The sequence below is a fragment of the Dermacentor silvarum genome, chromosome 1, assembly GCF_013339745.2.
Source record: "Dermacentor silvarum isolate Dsil-2018 chromosome 1, BIME_Dsil_1.4, whole genome shotgun sequence".
In the NCBI taxonomy this organism is placed as follows: Eukaryota; Metazoa; Arthropoda; class Arachnida; order Ixodida; family Ixodidae; genus Dermacentor; species Dermacentor silvarum.
In genome coordinates, this window is record NC_051154.1 from 335275521 (window position 1) to 335288574 (window position 13054).

Genomic DNA, 13054 nt, shown 5'->3' on the forward strand with positions numbered 1-13054 from the left:
TGTTTTCCTAGATTGCTGGGACCCGATCTTTCACTGGGACGTTCTGCAGAGAACGCTGAAGAAGCAGTTACCCCTGGACCCGTATGGGATACGCTTTTTGCCAATAGATACCTCAGAGCAAGTACCGTACGACCTCATTATGGTCCTGGGCCTCCACGCTATGTTGAAAACTCGCATGCAATTTGAACATGCAGACTTGGTTGTAATACCGGTGCGAGAACACTTCATTGAGAGTGTTGTTTACGTGAGAGACGCTTACAAATCACTGCCTAATCCACCACAATGGATGTCTGTACTGGATGAACTGGTGTCACTGAAAAGATTTTAGTGCTGTGCTAGCCAAAGTGTGGCTGGCACGTTTTATCCTTTGTAACCTATGAGTTTGTACGTCGAAGACGGCAATAAAGAAAAAAAAAGTTCCCGTGGTGTAGTGGTTATCACGTGCGCCTCACACGCGCAAGGTCCCCGGTTCGATCCCGGGCGGGAACAAAGCTTTTTCATTTTTATTTCTATTGCGATCGTATACGCGCAGAAGAAAAGGGGGAGCGAAATACTCTACTCCGTGATCGGTTCCCGTGGTGCATTCTGCTTCCGGCCACCGAGCGTGACGGATCGTCGAATCATGGCCTCTTCAGGGGCAGCGACAGCGGTCACTTTTGGTCGCGGAAACAGGCGCAACGATGAAGATATCGAATATCCGTTTATTCTGCCTCAACTGCCCCAAGGACGATTGGCGATTAATACCGTGTTTTTGCACGGTGATGTGCGTGCGAGACCTTACAAGGTCGAAGATTTCAGGGACGCCCTGCTGCCGACAGGTTCTCTGCCTGAGGTGCTATGCATAGGGGCGTACCAGATTAACCACGTCTGGGCGGTGACCCTCAAGGATGCGACCGCCACAAAACGACTGTTGGCCCTCAAGGAACTACAAGTAAAGGGACGACGGTGCGTCATCGTTGACCCGCAGGACCAGCAGGTGAAGCTTCGGCTTCACTGGCTGCTGTACGGCGTCGCCGACGAGGACGTCCGCACGGCGTTCGCAGCTTTCGGCAAGGTCGAGGAAGTGAGCCGGGAGAGGTGGCGTGTCCAAGGCATGGGAGAAAAGACGTCAACCACAAGGACCGTGCTGCTGAAGCTGAAAAGTGGCGTCAAGGTGGAGGACCTCCCTCACCAGGTCCGCGTCGGCGGTGAGTTGGCCCTGGTGGTTGTTCCCGGTCGCCCCATGCAGTGCTTGCGCTGCCAAGGCACGGGACACGTCCGCCGGGAGTGCAAAGTCCCCCGCTGTTCACGGTGCAGACGATTCGGCCACGTCGACGCGGACTGTGTGAAATCCTACGCCGCCGTGACAGGCCCAGCTGCGAATGACGTTGCGGCAGAGCACGTCATGGATGTTGTGGAGGCGGAGGACGCTGCCAAAGGAGCTGGAGACCTGGTGCCGTCACCTACAGGCAATGGTACGCCGAACGAGGGTGCAGACGGCAAGTTGGCCGAGGCTGCTGAGAAGCCGAGTTTGCCGGAACAGCTCCCGACTGCAGAGGTCCAGGCGACCGGAGGCGTTGGTGAAGACGCGGCCGATGACGACGAAACAGCAATGCAGCAGGACAAGGCCGTCGTCGACGGCGACCGGACAACGACCCTTGGTGCCCCAGTCAAGCGCTCCCACGAGGAGACCAAGGACAGGGACGAGAGTGCAACCAACAGAAGTGAGGGACCGCCGACCAAGACGCCGCTGGGAAGGCGGATGGGCTTCAAGCCAAAACCGAACGTTCCTCCTGAGAGAACACCTGGTGACAAAGCACCGGTCACTAACGCCGCCGGGAAGACGGAGGGTCCCGGAGGCGACTAGCCGAGGGCTAGTCGTAAACGGTAAGCACCATGCTCCGGGCCTACATTTTCTCTAGTTCAATATGGCTCTGTTTCCGTCCCTTAGTATTGCCACATTAAACGTGAGGGGGTTGGCGGCTAGTCGTAGGCAAAGTCAGCTCCTACGGTTAGTCACTGACCATGACATAGACGTACTAGCCGTCCAGGAAACTAAGGTAGACGGGGAGGAGGAGACCGGGAGCATGGTGCGACGTTTCACGACTAGGTATTTTGCGGTGGTCAGTCATGCGATTGGCACGTCAGGGGGCTGCCTTCTTTTTGTAAAGAAGCTGCCAGGAATAGAGATTCAAAGAGCATTTTCTTGTGAGTCTGGAAGGATTGCTTTTTGTGATGTTTTCACGAGTGATGTCGAGTTTCGCATCATATGCGTATACGCACCGAACTCTGTGGATGAGCGTGTCTTATTCTTTTCGAACCTTGAACAGTATGTCCGGTGTGATAAGCGCGTAATCCTGTTAGGAGACTTCAATTGTGTGCTGAGCGCTAAAGACAGAGTCAACAATGCCGGTAGGCGTGACATAAGTAGTGATGTGTTGTCCAATATAATAAGCGAAAATGAACTTGACGATGTCTTTGAGTGTCTCGAAGCTGGTCATGAAGTGACGTTTACGCGTTTTCAGGGTAGTAGCCATGCGCGATTGGATCGCATGTACATTTCGTTGGATGCAATCCCAAAATGCCATGGCTATTGCGTTGTACCTGTGTCGTTCTCGGACCACTGTCTGGTTAAATGTGAAGTCGGCATTGAGAAAAGGAGACATGCTTTCAATTGGGACCTCTGGAAAATGAATGCAATGCTACTAATCGATGAGCCATTTCTTGCCGCAGTACGCGATATGGTTGATCAAATACACGAAGCAACATCGGAAACAATAGCGGAAAAGTGGGAATGCTTTAAACAAAACGTTAAAATGAAAGCCTTGGACCGATCGAGCTGCCTAAAATATCAGAGGGAAGTGAAAGAAAAGGGTTTTAGAACACTACTCAGACAGCTTATTACGCTTGAGTGCAGACAGCCTGGGGCGTACAAAGACGACGTGCGAAACATCAAGCAAAAGTTTGAACAGTTTGATAAAGAGCGTTATCAAGGTGCCATTGTGCGAGCACGTGCCGATGCACTAGCGGCAGGGGAGACGCCCACAAAAAGGGCGCTTGGACTAGAAAAGGCGCACGGACGACGCAACAATGTTGATAAGATTTTAATGAACGGCAGTGTTGTTGAAGACAACGAAAGCATAGGCCGCGCTTTCACTGAGTACTACCAGTCGCTCTTTGCATTCCAGGCTGCCAATTTAGATGGGTTTAAAGCTGCTTTTCTCCATCGTATGCCGCGATTGGATGATGACACTAAAGAAGGACTAGAAGGCAGAATAACCCAGAGGGAAGTCGAGAAAGCAATCGACGATTTGAACCTGGGCAAGTCACCCGGACCTGATGGTCTCAGCGCTGGGTGGTATAAGGCGTTTAAAAGCGAACTGGCTCCTTTGCTAGCTGCGGTATTTAATGACGCATATGAGCAGAAATCCTTGCCACCTTCCTTTGGAAAAGCGCACACTATACTAATACCTAAGACCGATCAAATAGATAAACTAAAGCACGTCACATCCTACAGGCCCATATCATTAACTAACATCGATTATAAAATATTTATGAAGGTTATAGCCACCAGACTCCAAAGTGTCATCAAGGAAATAGTCGCTGATCACCAAACTTGAGGCATCAAGGGGCGATCTATTTTTGCGAACATCCATAGGATGCGGTGTGTTCTCGAGTGCTGTGACGTCACCTATAGCGGCGTTGCAGTTCTTCAGCTCGATCTCGAGAAAGCGTTTGACTGTGTCGCGCATGCTATTTTGTTTGCAATCTTAGATCATGTTAATGTTGGTTCCATCATCACTGAGGGAGTGGCCTTGGCGTATCAGAACTGCACAACGCGGTTAATTGTTAATAAGTCACTGGGGGCCCCCATTAACATCATGCGTTCAGTGCGCCAAGGCTGCCCCCTCAGTCCGCTTCTGTTCGCTATATATATTGAAGCAATGTGTCTGACAATCACTGAAAATGTCAGAATACGTGGTTTTAGGCTGGCAGCGGCCGAAGTTAAAGTACTCGCGTATGCAGACGACATCGCAGTGTGTTGCACAGACAAACCAAGTATAACCGAAGCAATAACTGTAGTGAAGCACTTCTGTGACGTCACAGGCAGCAGAGTAAATTGGGGCAAATCCCTTGGACTATGGCACGGGGAGTGGCCGTCTGCACCGGACCACTTCGCGAACGTGAACTGGATGAAAACTCCTGCACGGTATCTAGGTGTTCCCCTCGACAGCTACAACAGCAGCGAGGAATACTGGAGGAGTCAAACCAAAGAAATAAAAGATAAAGTAGACAGATGGCAAGGAACTAACCTGTCTATTTTTGCAAGAGCGACAGTTTGCAATATTTTCTGTATCTCTAAGCTGTATTATGTCATGCAAGTGCTCCATTGTTCCCGGGCAAACGTGCAAAGGCTACACAGAGTGTTTGCGGTTTTCATCTGGGGTTCGACATGGGAAAGGTGCAGCCGAACAAACTTGTTCAGAAGAGTGAAGGACGGGGGTGTGGGCTTAATTCATCTCTTTGTTAGACAGCTGATAAACAGATTTTTGTTTTTTCGCGATACGCGAGACCATTTTCTGCGCACTGTTTGCCAGCTCAGGTTGAGCGACGCATTGCCGGAACATGTTGTCAGTACAGAAAGCATGACCGGAACACTTCGTGGGTATCTCAAGGAAGTGGTCGAAAGTGTACGCTTCCTCACTGTGCGTTTTTCAAATGATTACCTTTGTGAAGTGAAAAGGAAAACACTGTATAGAGACCTTGCTGATGTACTTTTCCCAGTACCATTATATAGAGCCATATGCAGTGGAGGGCCAGGACAGGATGTGCTTAAACGGGTGAAACGCATGGAGGTGTCACCCGGGGTAAAAACATTTTTCTTTAACCTTCATACAGGAACGCTCCCCGTCAAGACTTTTATGAAAGAACGGGGTTGTACTGTACCATGGGGATCGCACTGCTTGATCTGCAAGCAGCCCGAAACCATAGACCATGTTTTTTTGCACTGTTGGGAGGGGGTTTACTTCTGGGACGTGTTACAGCGAACACTAAAGAAAGAATTGCCAGTGGACCCCCATGGGATCAGGTATCTGTCAATTAAGGACGATGACGGGGTACCTTATGACTTTATTATGCTGATTGCACTCCACTGTTTATGGCGGGCTCGTATGGCAGGGTACCACTGTGACCCCGACGCGAGGCCCGCGAGGATTTATTTCAAAGAATGTGTATCTCGCTTTATTGAAGAACAGAAAATGAAAGTGTATGTACCGAATTGGCTGTCAAGGGTGGTTCCTCTGGCAGCCATGAAGGAATTTTAACGTGACAACGTCGGTCCTATACAGACGGACGACTTACTTGTTTTTTTTTTGTTTTGTTTTTTTGTACAACAGCGTGCATTTGTGTTATTGGAGTGTGTGGTAATTTGTATGTACTGTCTTATGTCGAAGACCGGCAATAAATAAAAAAAAAAAAATCGGTTCCCGTGGTGTAGTGGTTATCACATGCGCCTTACACGCGCAAGGTCCCCGGTTCGATCCCGGGCGGGAACAAAGCTTTTTCATTTTTATTTCCATTGCAATCGTATACGCGCAGAAGAAAAGGGGGAGCGAAATACTCTACTCCGTGCTCGGTTCCCGTGGTGTAGTGGTTATCACGTGCGCCTCACACGCGCAAGGTCCCCGGTTCGATCCCGGGCGGGAACAAAGCTTCTTCATTTTTATTTCTATTGCGATCGTATACGCGCAGAAGAAAAGGGGGAGCGAAATACTCTGCTCCGTGCTCGGTTCCCGTGGTGTAGTGGTTATCACGTGCGTCTCACACGCGCAAGGTCCCCGGTTCGATCCCGGGCGGGAACAAAGCTTTTTCATTTTTATTTCTATTGCGATCGTATACGCGCAGAAGAAAAGGGGGAGCGAAATACTCTACTCCGTGCTCGGTTCCCGTGGTGTAGTGGTTATCACATGCGCCTTACACGCGCAAGGTCCCCGGTTCGATCCCGGGCGGGAACAAAGCTTTTTCATTTTTATTTCTATTGCGATCGTATACGCGCAGAAGAAAAGGGGGAGCGAAATACTCTACTCCGTGCTCGGTTCCCGTGGTGTAGTGGTTATCACGTGCGCCTCACACGCGCAAGGTCCCCGGTTCGATCCCGGGCGGGAACAAAGCTTTTTTATTTTTATTTCCATTGCAATCGTATACGCGCAGAAGAAAAGGGGGAGCGAAATACTCTACTCCGTGCTCGGTTCCCGTGGTGTAGTGGTTATCACGTGCGCCTCACACGCGCAAGGTCCCCGGTTCGATCCCGGGCGGGAACAAAGCTTCCTCATTTTTTTCTATTGCGATCGTATACGCGCAGAAGAAAAGGGGAGCGAAATACTCTACTCCGTGCTCGGTTCCCGTGGTGTAGTGGTTATCACGTGCGCCTCACACGCGCAAGGTCCCCGGTTCGATCCCGGGCGGGAACAAAGCTTTTTAATTTTTATTTCTATTGCGATCGTATACGCGCAGAAGAAAAGGGGGAGCGAAATACTCTACTCCGTGCTCGGTTCCCGTGGTGTCATTCTGCTTCCGGCCACCGAGCGTGACGGTTCGTGGGATCATGGCCTCTTCAAGGGCAGCGACAGCGGTTACTTTTGGTCGCGGAAACAGGTACAGCAACGACGAAGAAGTGGAATACCAGTTTATTTTGCCTCAACTGCCAAAAGGACGAACAGTGAATAACACCGTGTTTCTGCATGGTGATGTACGAGCGAGGCTCGTACATCACCATGCTCGTACATCACCAGGCTCGTACATTTCCGGCAGCAGGCTCCGCCTACGAGCCTGCTGCCGGAAATTGTGTGCCTTGGAGCCTACCAAGTTAATCATGTGTGGGCGGTGACCCTCAGTGACGCAGCTGCAACGAAGCGCCTGCTTGCCTTGAAAGAACTTCACGTGAAGGGGCGGCGATGTGTGATCGTCGACCCTCAGGATCAGCAGGTGAAGCTCAGACTTCACTGGCTGCTGCACGGTGTGGCCGAGGAAGACGTCCAGACCTCATTGGCGGCCTTCGGCAAGGTAGAACACGTGAGTCGAGAGAAGTGGCGTGTCCAAGGTGTCGCAGACAAATGTTCCACCACGAGGACTGTTCTTCTCAAGCTGAAGAGTGGCTTGAAAGTGTAAGATATTCCTCACCAAATACTTAATCAGCTGATAGCGCTGGAATGCGAAGAGCCAGGGGCGTATAAGCAAGATATGCGAACCATCAAAGAAAAAATCGAACAGTTGGACAAAGAACGCTATCAAGGTGCGATTGTGCGAGCAAGAGCAAACGCATTAGTAGCGGGAGAGACGCCCACCAAAAGGGCACTAGGACTTGAAAAAGCTCATGGTCGACGTAATCATGTCGATAAGATCTCGTGGAATGGTACACTCGTCGACGATAATAAGAGCATAGGCCGAGCGTTTTTAGAGTATTACCAGTCACTGTTTGCATATCAAGAAGATAATGTAGATGAGTTCAAAAGGGTCTTTCTCAGTCGCATGCCGCGATTGAGTGACGACACGAAGGACCGATTAGAAGGGACTATAAGAGAACACGAAGTCGTAAAAGCAATAAATGATTTGAACAATGGCAAATCACCCGGACCTGACGGTCTGAGCGCGTGTTTTGATAAAACCTTCAAGAAAGAACTGTCGCCCCTGCTAACAGCTTGTTTAACGCAGCGTATGTGAACAAAGCTTTGCCGCCTTCTTTTGGTAAAGCGCATACCATCTTGATACCTAAGAGTGACAAAGCGGAGAAACTTATGATCGTGACATCTTATAGGCCGATATCTTTAACCAATGTCGACAATAAGATTTTCATGAAGGTTTTGGCAGCCAGACTTCAAGGCGTCATCAAAGAAATAGTCGCAGACCACCAAGCGTGTGGGATCAAAGGGAGGTGAATTTTTTCGAATATTCACACGATGCGGTGCGTGCTCGAGTGCTGTGACATCACTTACGATGGCGTCGCAGTGCTCCAGCTGGACCTAGAGAAAGCGTTTGACTGTGTGTCTCATGATATTTTGTTTGCCATTCTGGATCACGTTAATGTAGGTGCCATCATCACTGAGGGAGTGGCATTGGCGTATCAGAACTGCACAACACGCTTAATTGTGAATAAATCATTGGGGGCCCCCATTGACGTCATGCGTTCTGTGCGTCAAGGCTGCCCCCTCAGTCCTCTTTTGTTTGCAGTTTACATTGAAACGATGTGTTTGGCGATAACTGAGAACGATCAAATACGCGGTTATAGCTTGGCAGCCACAGAAGTCAAGCTCCTGGCATATGCAGATGACATAGCCGTGTGTTGTACAAACAGAGAAAGTGTAACAGAAACGATACGCGTTGTGAAGCAGTATTGTGATGTAACGGGCAGTAAAGTGAACTGGGGTAAGTCCCTCGGTTTGTGGCACGGAGAGTGGTCCTCGGCCCCGGACAACTTTGCGAATGTGAGCTGGGTGAAAACCCCTACCAAGTATCTCGGTGTTCCCTTGGATAGCTACAAACAGAGCGAGGAATACTGGACGAATCAAATAAAAGAAACAAGAGAAAAAGCAGACAGGTGGAAAGGCATCAACCTGTCCATTTTCGCAAGGGCAACTGTATGTAATTTGTTTTTCATTTCGAAGTTGTGGTACGTCATGCAGACGTTGTTATGTTCAAGGGTAAATGTGCAAAGATTGCACAGAGTATTCGCCGTTTTTATCTGGGACTCTAACTGGGAAAGATGTAGCTGAACAAATCTGTTCAGGCGGGTGAAAGAAGGTAGCCTGGGCTTGGCGCATCTTTTTGTACGACAGCTTGTCAATAGATTTTTGTTTTTTCGAGATGTGCGTGATCCTTTTCTGCGTACGGTATTACAGCTCAGATTAAGAGCTGCGCTGCCGGCACTCATTGTTAGTACCAATAGTATGCCAGGAACGATTCGCGGCTATCTTAAAGAAGTAGTCGACAGTGTGCGCTTTCGTTCTGTGCGTTTTTCTTTCGATTATTTATCTGCCGTGAAAGGAAAAACATTATATAAATATGTATGCGATATTATATTTCCAGTGCCATTGTACAGAGCAATATACAGTGGAGGACCAGGACAGGATGTCCTTAAACGGGTGAAAAGAATGGAGGTGCCTACTGCCCAGGGCAAAAACATTCTTTTTTAGGCTACACACAGGAACACTGTCAGTGAAGACATTCATGGAAGAACGCGGCTTCCTTGTACCATGGGGCCCACACTGCTTGATTTGCAAGCAACCTGAAACTGTAGATCATGTGTTTTTGCATTGCTGGGAAGGTGTGTACTTCTGGGACGTCCTAAAACGGACAATCAAGAAGGAGTTTCCGTTGAATCCGCATGGGATCAGGTACTTACAGATTGAGAGTGAGGACGAGGTTCTATACGACCTAATTATGCTCAATGGCCTCCACTGTTTATGGCGGGCACGAATGGCTGGGTACCATTGCGACCCAGATGCTAGGCCTGCTCGTATTTATTTTCGAGAAAGTATGTCTCGTTTCATTGAAATTAAGAAAATACAAGATTGTGTACCCGATTGGCTGTCGAGGATAGAACCTCTGACAGCTTTAAAAGAATTTTAGTTTGACAACGCCAGTCCATGTTGGACGGATGGCTTTCATGTTTTTCAGTATGTTCTGTAAGTGTTCTTTTGTGATGTCTGTTTCTATACTGTGTGCATTGTACATTGTCAAAGACCGGCAATAAATAAAAAAAAATCGGTTCCCGTGGTGTAGTGGTTATCACGTGCGCCTCACACGCGCAAGGTCCCCGGTTCGATCCCTGGCGGGAACAAAGCTTTTTCATTTTTATTTCTATTGCGATTGTATACGCGCAGAAGAAAAGGGGGAGCGAAATACTCTACTCCGTGCTCGGTTCCCGTGGTGTAGTGGTTATCACGTGCGCCTCACACGCGCAAGGTCCCCGGTTCGATCCCGAGCGGGAACAAAGCTTTTTCATTTTTATTTCTATTGCGATCGTATACGCGCCGAAGAAAAGGGGGAGCGAAATACTCTACTCCGTGCTAGGTTCCCGTGGTGTAGTGGTTATCACGTGCGCCTCACACGCGCAAGGTCCCTGGTTCGATCCCGGGCGGGAACAAAGCTTTTTCATTTTTATTTCTATTGCGATTGTATGCGCGCAGAAGAAAAGGGGGAGCGAAATACTCCTATTCCGTGCTCGGTTCCCGTGGTGTAGTGGTTATCACGTGCGCCTCACACGCGCAAGGTCCCCGGTTCGATCCCGGGCGGGAACAAAGCTTTTTCATTTTTATTTCTATTGCGATCGTATACGCGCAGAAGAAAAGGGGGAGCGAAATACTCTACTCCGTGCTCGGTTCCCGTGGTGTAGTGGTTATCACATGCGCCTCACAGGCGCAAGGTCCCTGGTTCGATCCCGGGCGGGAACAAAGCTTTTTCATTTTTATTTCTATTGCGATTGTATGCGCGCAGAAGAAAAGGGGGAGCGAAATACTCTACTCCGTGCTCGGTTCCCGTGGTGAGGATTCTACTTCCGGCCACCGAGCGTGACGGACGTGAAATCATGTGCTCCAACGGAGCGGTATCAGCGGCCCAGCTTGGCCGCGGAAACAGGTTTACTGGCTCAAGTGATCAGGACTACGAGTTTATTTTGCCGCGGCTACCAACAGGTCGAATTGTGTTAAATACGCTGTTTTTGCACGCCGACGTCAGAGCAAGGCCCTACAAGGTCGAGGATTTTCGCGACGCACTGGTCGGATTGGCACTCCTCCCCGAGGTTATCGCCTTGGGGGCGTACCAAATGAACCACATTTGGGCTATCACGTTCAAGAGTGCCGAAGGAATGAAGAAGCGGCTCTCCACCCGTGAAATGAAAGTGAAAGAACGTCGGTGCGTTGTTGTTGATCCCGGTGACCAGGACGTGAGGATGAAGATCCACTGGATTCTGTACAATGTGCAGGATGAAGACGTGCGAACAGCCCTTCACCGTACGGCACCGTGACGGAAGTAGCCAAGGAACGTTGGCGTGTTCAGGGAGTCATGGACAAAGGTTCGTCAACGCGTTCTGTCTCCTTGAAGTTGAAGCCGGGTGTTACAGTTGAGGACCTGCCGCACCAGCTACGCATTGCTGGAGAGCAGGCCCTCGTTGTTGTTCCTGGAAGAGCGCCACTTTGCCTTAGGTGCCATACCTCAGGACACGTTCGACGGGAATGTAAAGTACCCCGTTGCAGTCAGTGTCGCCGCTTCGGCCTCGATGAGTCGCAGTGCGTCAAAACGTACGCAAATGTCACAGGGCCCATGAGAAGAGAGGACCATTCCGAACTTGTCATGGATGCAGATGAAGCCGAGGAGGCAGCGAGAACCGCAGAAAAGAACGTGCCGTCGCCAGGTTCTACGCCTAACGTTATTAGTGGAGGCGGGGCAACGACACAGACCGAGGACAAGACCGCTGTGCCTCTTCAGGCTGTTGAAGACCTGAATGTTGATGCTGCGGAAGGAAAAGGAAGCCAAAGTGATTCTACTGAAGGTGTAAAACCAATAGAGGACGAATAAGGCATGGACGTCGTCCAACCAAGCCTTAGCAGTGCGGCAGCAAAGAGGACTCACGACAAGGCCTGCGTCGAAGAGTCTCAAGGTCCTCCTACAAGCATCGATGAACCACCTTCCAAATCGGCAGGACAGCGCCGGCCGACGTTTCGTCCTAAACCCAACATTCCGCCGGACAAAAGGCCGGCGACGACTACACCGACGTAGAAGTCATGGCTCTCTTCTGGCTTGGCAAAGGACGGGAGGAGACGCACGAAGGAGCTATCAAGTGCAGCGCGCTGACGCTGCGTGCGGTGGAGGGCCCGCCCATCTCTTGGGTGTGCTCGAGAACTCGAAAGGACACAATTGCTGTACTCCTCTTTTCGATGTTTTGAGGCTAAAGGTGAGCACGAAGCGGTTCCGTCCTTTTAATTTGTCGTGCACATGGTGGTCAAAACAAAAGCAGCACTTAGATTTGCCACGATTAATGTAAGGGGACTGGCAGCGAGGCGACGTCAGTACCAATTAAGTCGCTTGCTGCTCGAGAACGATGTGGACGTAGTGGCAGTGCAGGAGACAAAGGTGGCTAGTGAAGATCAGACGAACCGCATGGTTGAGCCCTTTAGAAGCCGGTACAATGTATGTGTCTGTCATTCTGTTGGTACATCGGGAGGGTGTGCCATTTTCATCCGGAATTCTTTAGGTGTTATTGAAGAATGTGTTACAGTTTGCAACACAGGGCGTTTCGTCATGTGTGATTTTTCCTATCTTGAAGCACAGTGGCGCGTAGTGTGTGTGTATGCGCCAAATAAGGAAATTGAGCGCAAGGCTTTCTTTGAAATGTTGCAGCCCTATCTGAAGTCTCAGAGGTATGTTATCCTTATGGGCGACTTTAACTGTGTTTGCCTGCCTGAGGACAGAGTTACAAATGCGACCATTAGAAACCAAAGCTCGTTACTTCTGAGTGCAATTGTCCAACAGTACAACTTGGAAGACGTTGGGAGTGCACTGTCAGAAGGAGCCCGTCCGCAGTTCACGCATTTCCAACAAGCAAGTCATGCAAGACTGGACAGAGCTTATGTGTCAGCTTGCGTGGTCCCAATGTGCAATGACTACCTGGTTAAAAACGTTGCGTTCAGCGATCATTGCATGGTAATGTTTACGCTGGGAGCGAAGACCAAAAGGTCGAAGTTCAACTGGAATCTTTGGAAATTCAATGTAAAGCTTCTGGAGGATGAAATTTTTGTGCGTACAGTAAAAGAAAAAATGGACTGTTTGCAAACGGATGAGCACGAAGACATTATTGCAAACTGGGAACATTTTAAAGAGGAAATAAAAATGAGCGCTATAGAAAGAGCGAGTGTGCTACGCCAAAGGGAGAAGGCAGACGAAAAAGAACTTCATAGCCGCCTAAATTTGCCTCTCAGTTTGGAAAGTGCGCAGCCGGGCCAGTTTGCAAAAGAAATAAGAGAAACAAAAAATACATTAGAACTGATGGACAAAGAAAAATACAAAGGAGCAGTCATACGAG

The 13054-nt window shown here is 49.6% G+C and overlaps 13 non-coding genes and 1 pseudogene across 13 annotated transcripts; all 14 read left to right on the top strand.

Moving 5' to 3' along the window:
- Positions 1-416: 416 nt before the first annotated feature.
- Positions 417-489, top strand: Trnav-cac (transfer RNA valine (anticodon CAC)). The gene has a single exon. It is a non-coding gene; the product is annotated as a tRNA-Val (tRNA).
- Positions 490-5461: 4972 nt separating this feature from the next.
- On the top strand, positions 5462-5534 carry Trnav-uac (transfer RNA valine (anticodon UAC)). The gene has a single exon. It is a non-coding gene; the product is annotated as a tRNA-Val (tRNA).
- Positions 5535-5614: 80 nt separating this feature from the next.
- On the top strand, positions 5615-5687 carry Trnav-cac (transfer RNA valine (anticodon CAC)). The gene has a single exon. It is a non-coding gene; the product is annotated as a tRNA-Val (tRNA).
- An 80-nt stretch (positions 5688-5767) lies between these two features.
- On the top strand, positions 5768-5840 carry Trnav-cac (transfer RNA valine (anticodon CAC)). Its single transcript has one exon. It is a non-coding gene; the product is annotated as a tRNA-Val (tRNA).
- Positions 5841-5920: 80 nt separating this feature from the next.
- On the top strand, positions 5921-5993 carry Trnav-uac (transfer RNA valine (anticodon UAC)). The gene has a single exon. It is a non-coding gene; the product is annotated as a tRNA-Val (tRNA).
- An 80-nt stretch (positions 5994-6073) lies between these two features.
- Positions 6074-6146, top strand: Trnav-cac (transfer RNA valine (anticodon CAC)). Its single transcript has one exon. It is a non-coding gene; the product is annotated as a tRNA-Val (tRNA).
- An 80-nt stretch (positions 6147-6226) lies between these two features.
- Trnav-cac (transfer RNA valine (anticodon CAC)) lies at positions 6227-6299 on the top strand. The gene has a single exon. It is a non-coding gene; the product is annotated as a tRNA-Val (tRNA).
- Positions 6300-6376: 77 nt separating this feature from the next.
- Trnav-cac (transfer RNA valine (anticodon CAC)) lies at positions 6377-6449 on the top strand. The gene has a single exon. It is a non-coding gene; the product is annotated as a tRNA-Val (tRNA).
- A 3292-nt stretch (positions 6450-9741) lies between these two features.
- On the top strand, positions 9742-9814 carry Trnav-cac (transfer RNA valine (anticodon CAC)). Its single transcript has one exon. It is a non-coding gene; the product is annotated as a tRNA-Val (tRNA).
- An 80-nt stretch (positions 9815-9894) lies between these two features.
- Trnav-cac (transfer RNA valine (anticodon CAC)) lies at positions 9895-9967 on the top strand. The gene has a single exon. It is a non-coding gene; the product is annotated as a tRNA-Val (tRNA).
- Positions 9968-10047: 80 nt separating this feature from the next.
- Positions 10048-10120, top strand: Trnav-cac (transfer RNA valine (anticodon CAC)). Its single transcript has one exon. It is a non-coding gene; the product is annotated as a tRNA-Val (tRNA).
- An 81-nt stretch (positions 10121-10201) lies between these two features.
- Trnav-cac (transfer RNA valine (anticodon CAC)) lies at positions 10202-10274 on the top strand. Its single transcript has one exon. It is a non-coding gene; the product is annotated as a tRNA-Val (tRNA).
- Positions 10275-10354: 80 nt separating this feature from the next.
- Trnav-cac (transfer RNA valine (anticodon CAC)) lies at positions 10355-10427 on the top strand. Its single transcript has one exon. It is a non-coding gene; the product is annotated as a tRNA-Val (tRNA).
- A 134-nt stretch (positions 10428-10561) lies between these two features.
- On the top strand, positions 10562-11550 carry LOC119443513 (uncharacterized; annotated as a pseudogene).
- Positions 11551-13054: the final 1504 nt, after the last annotated feature.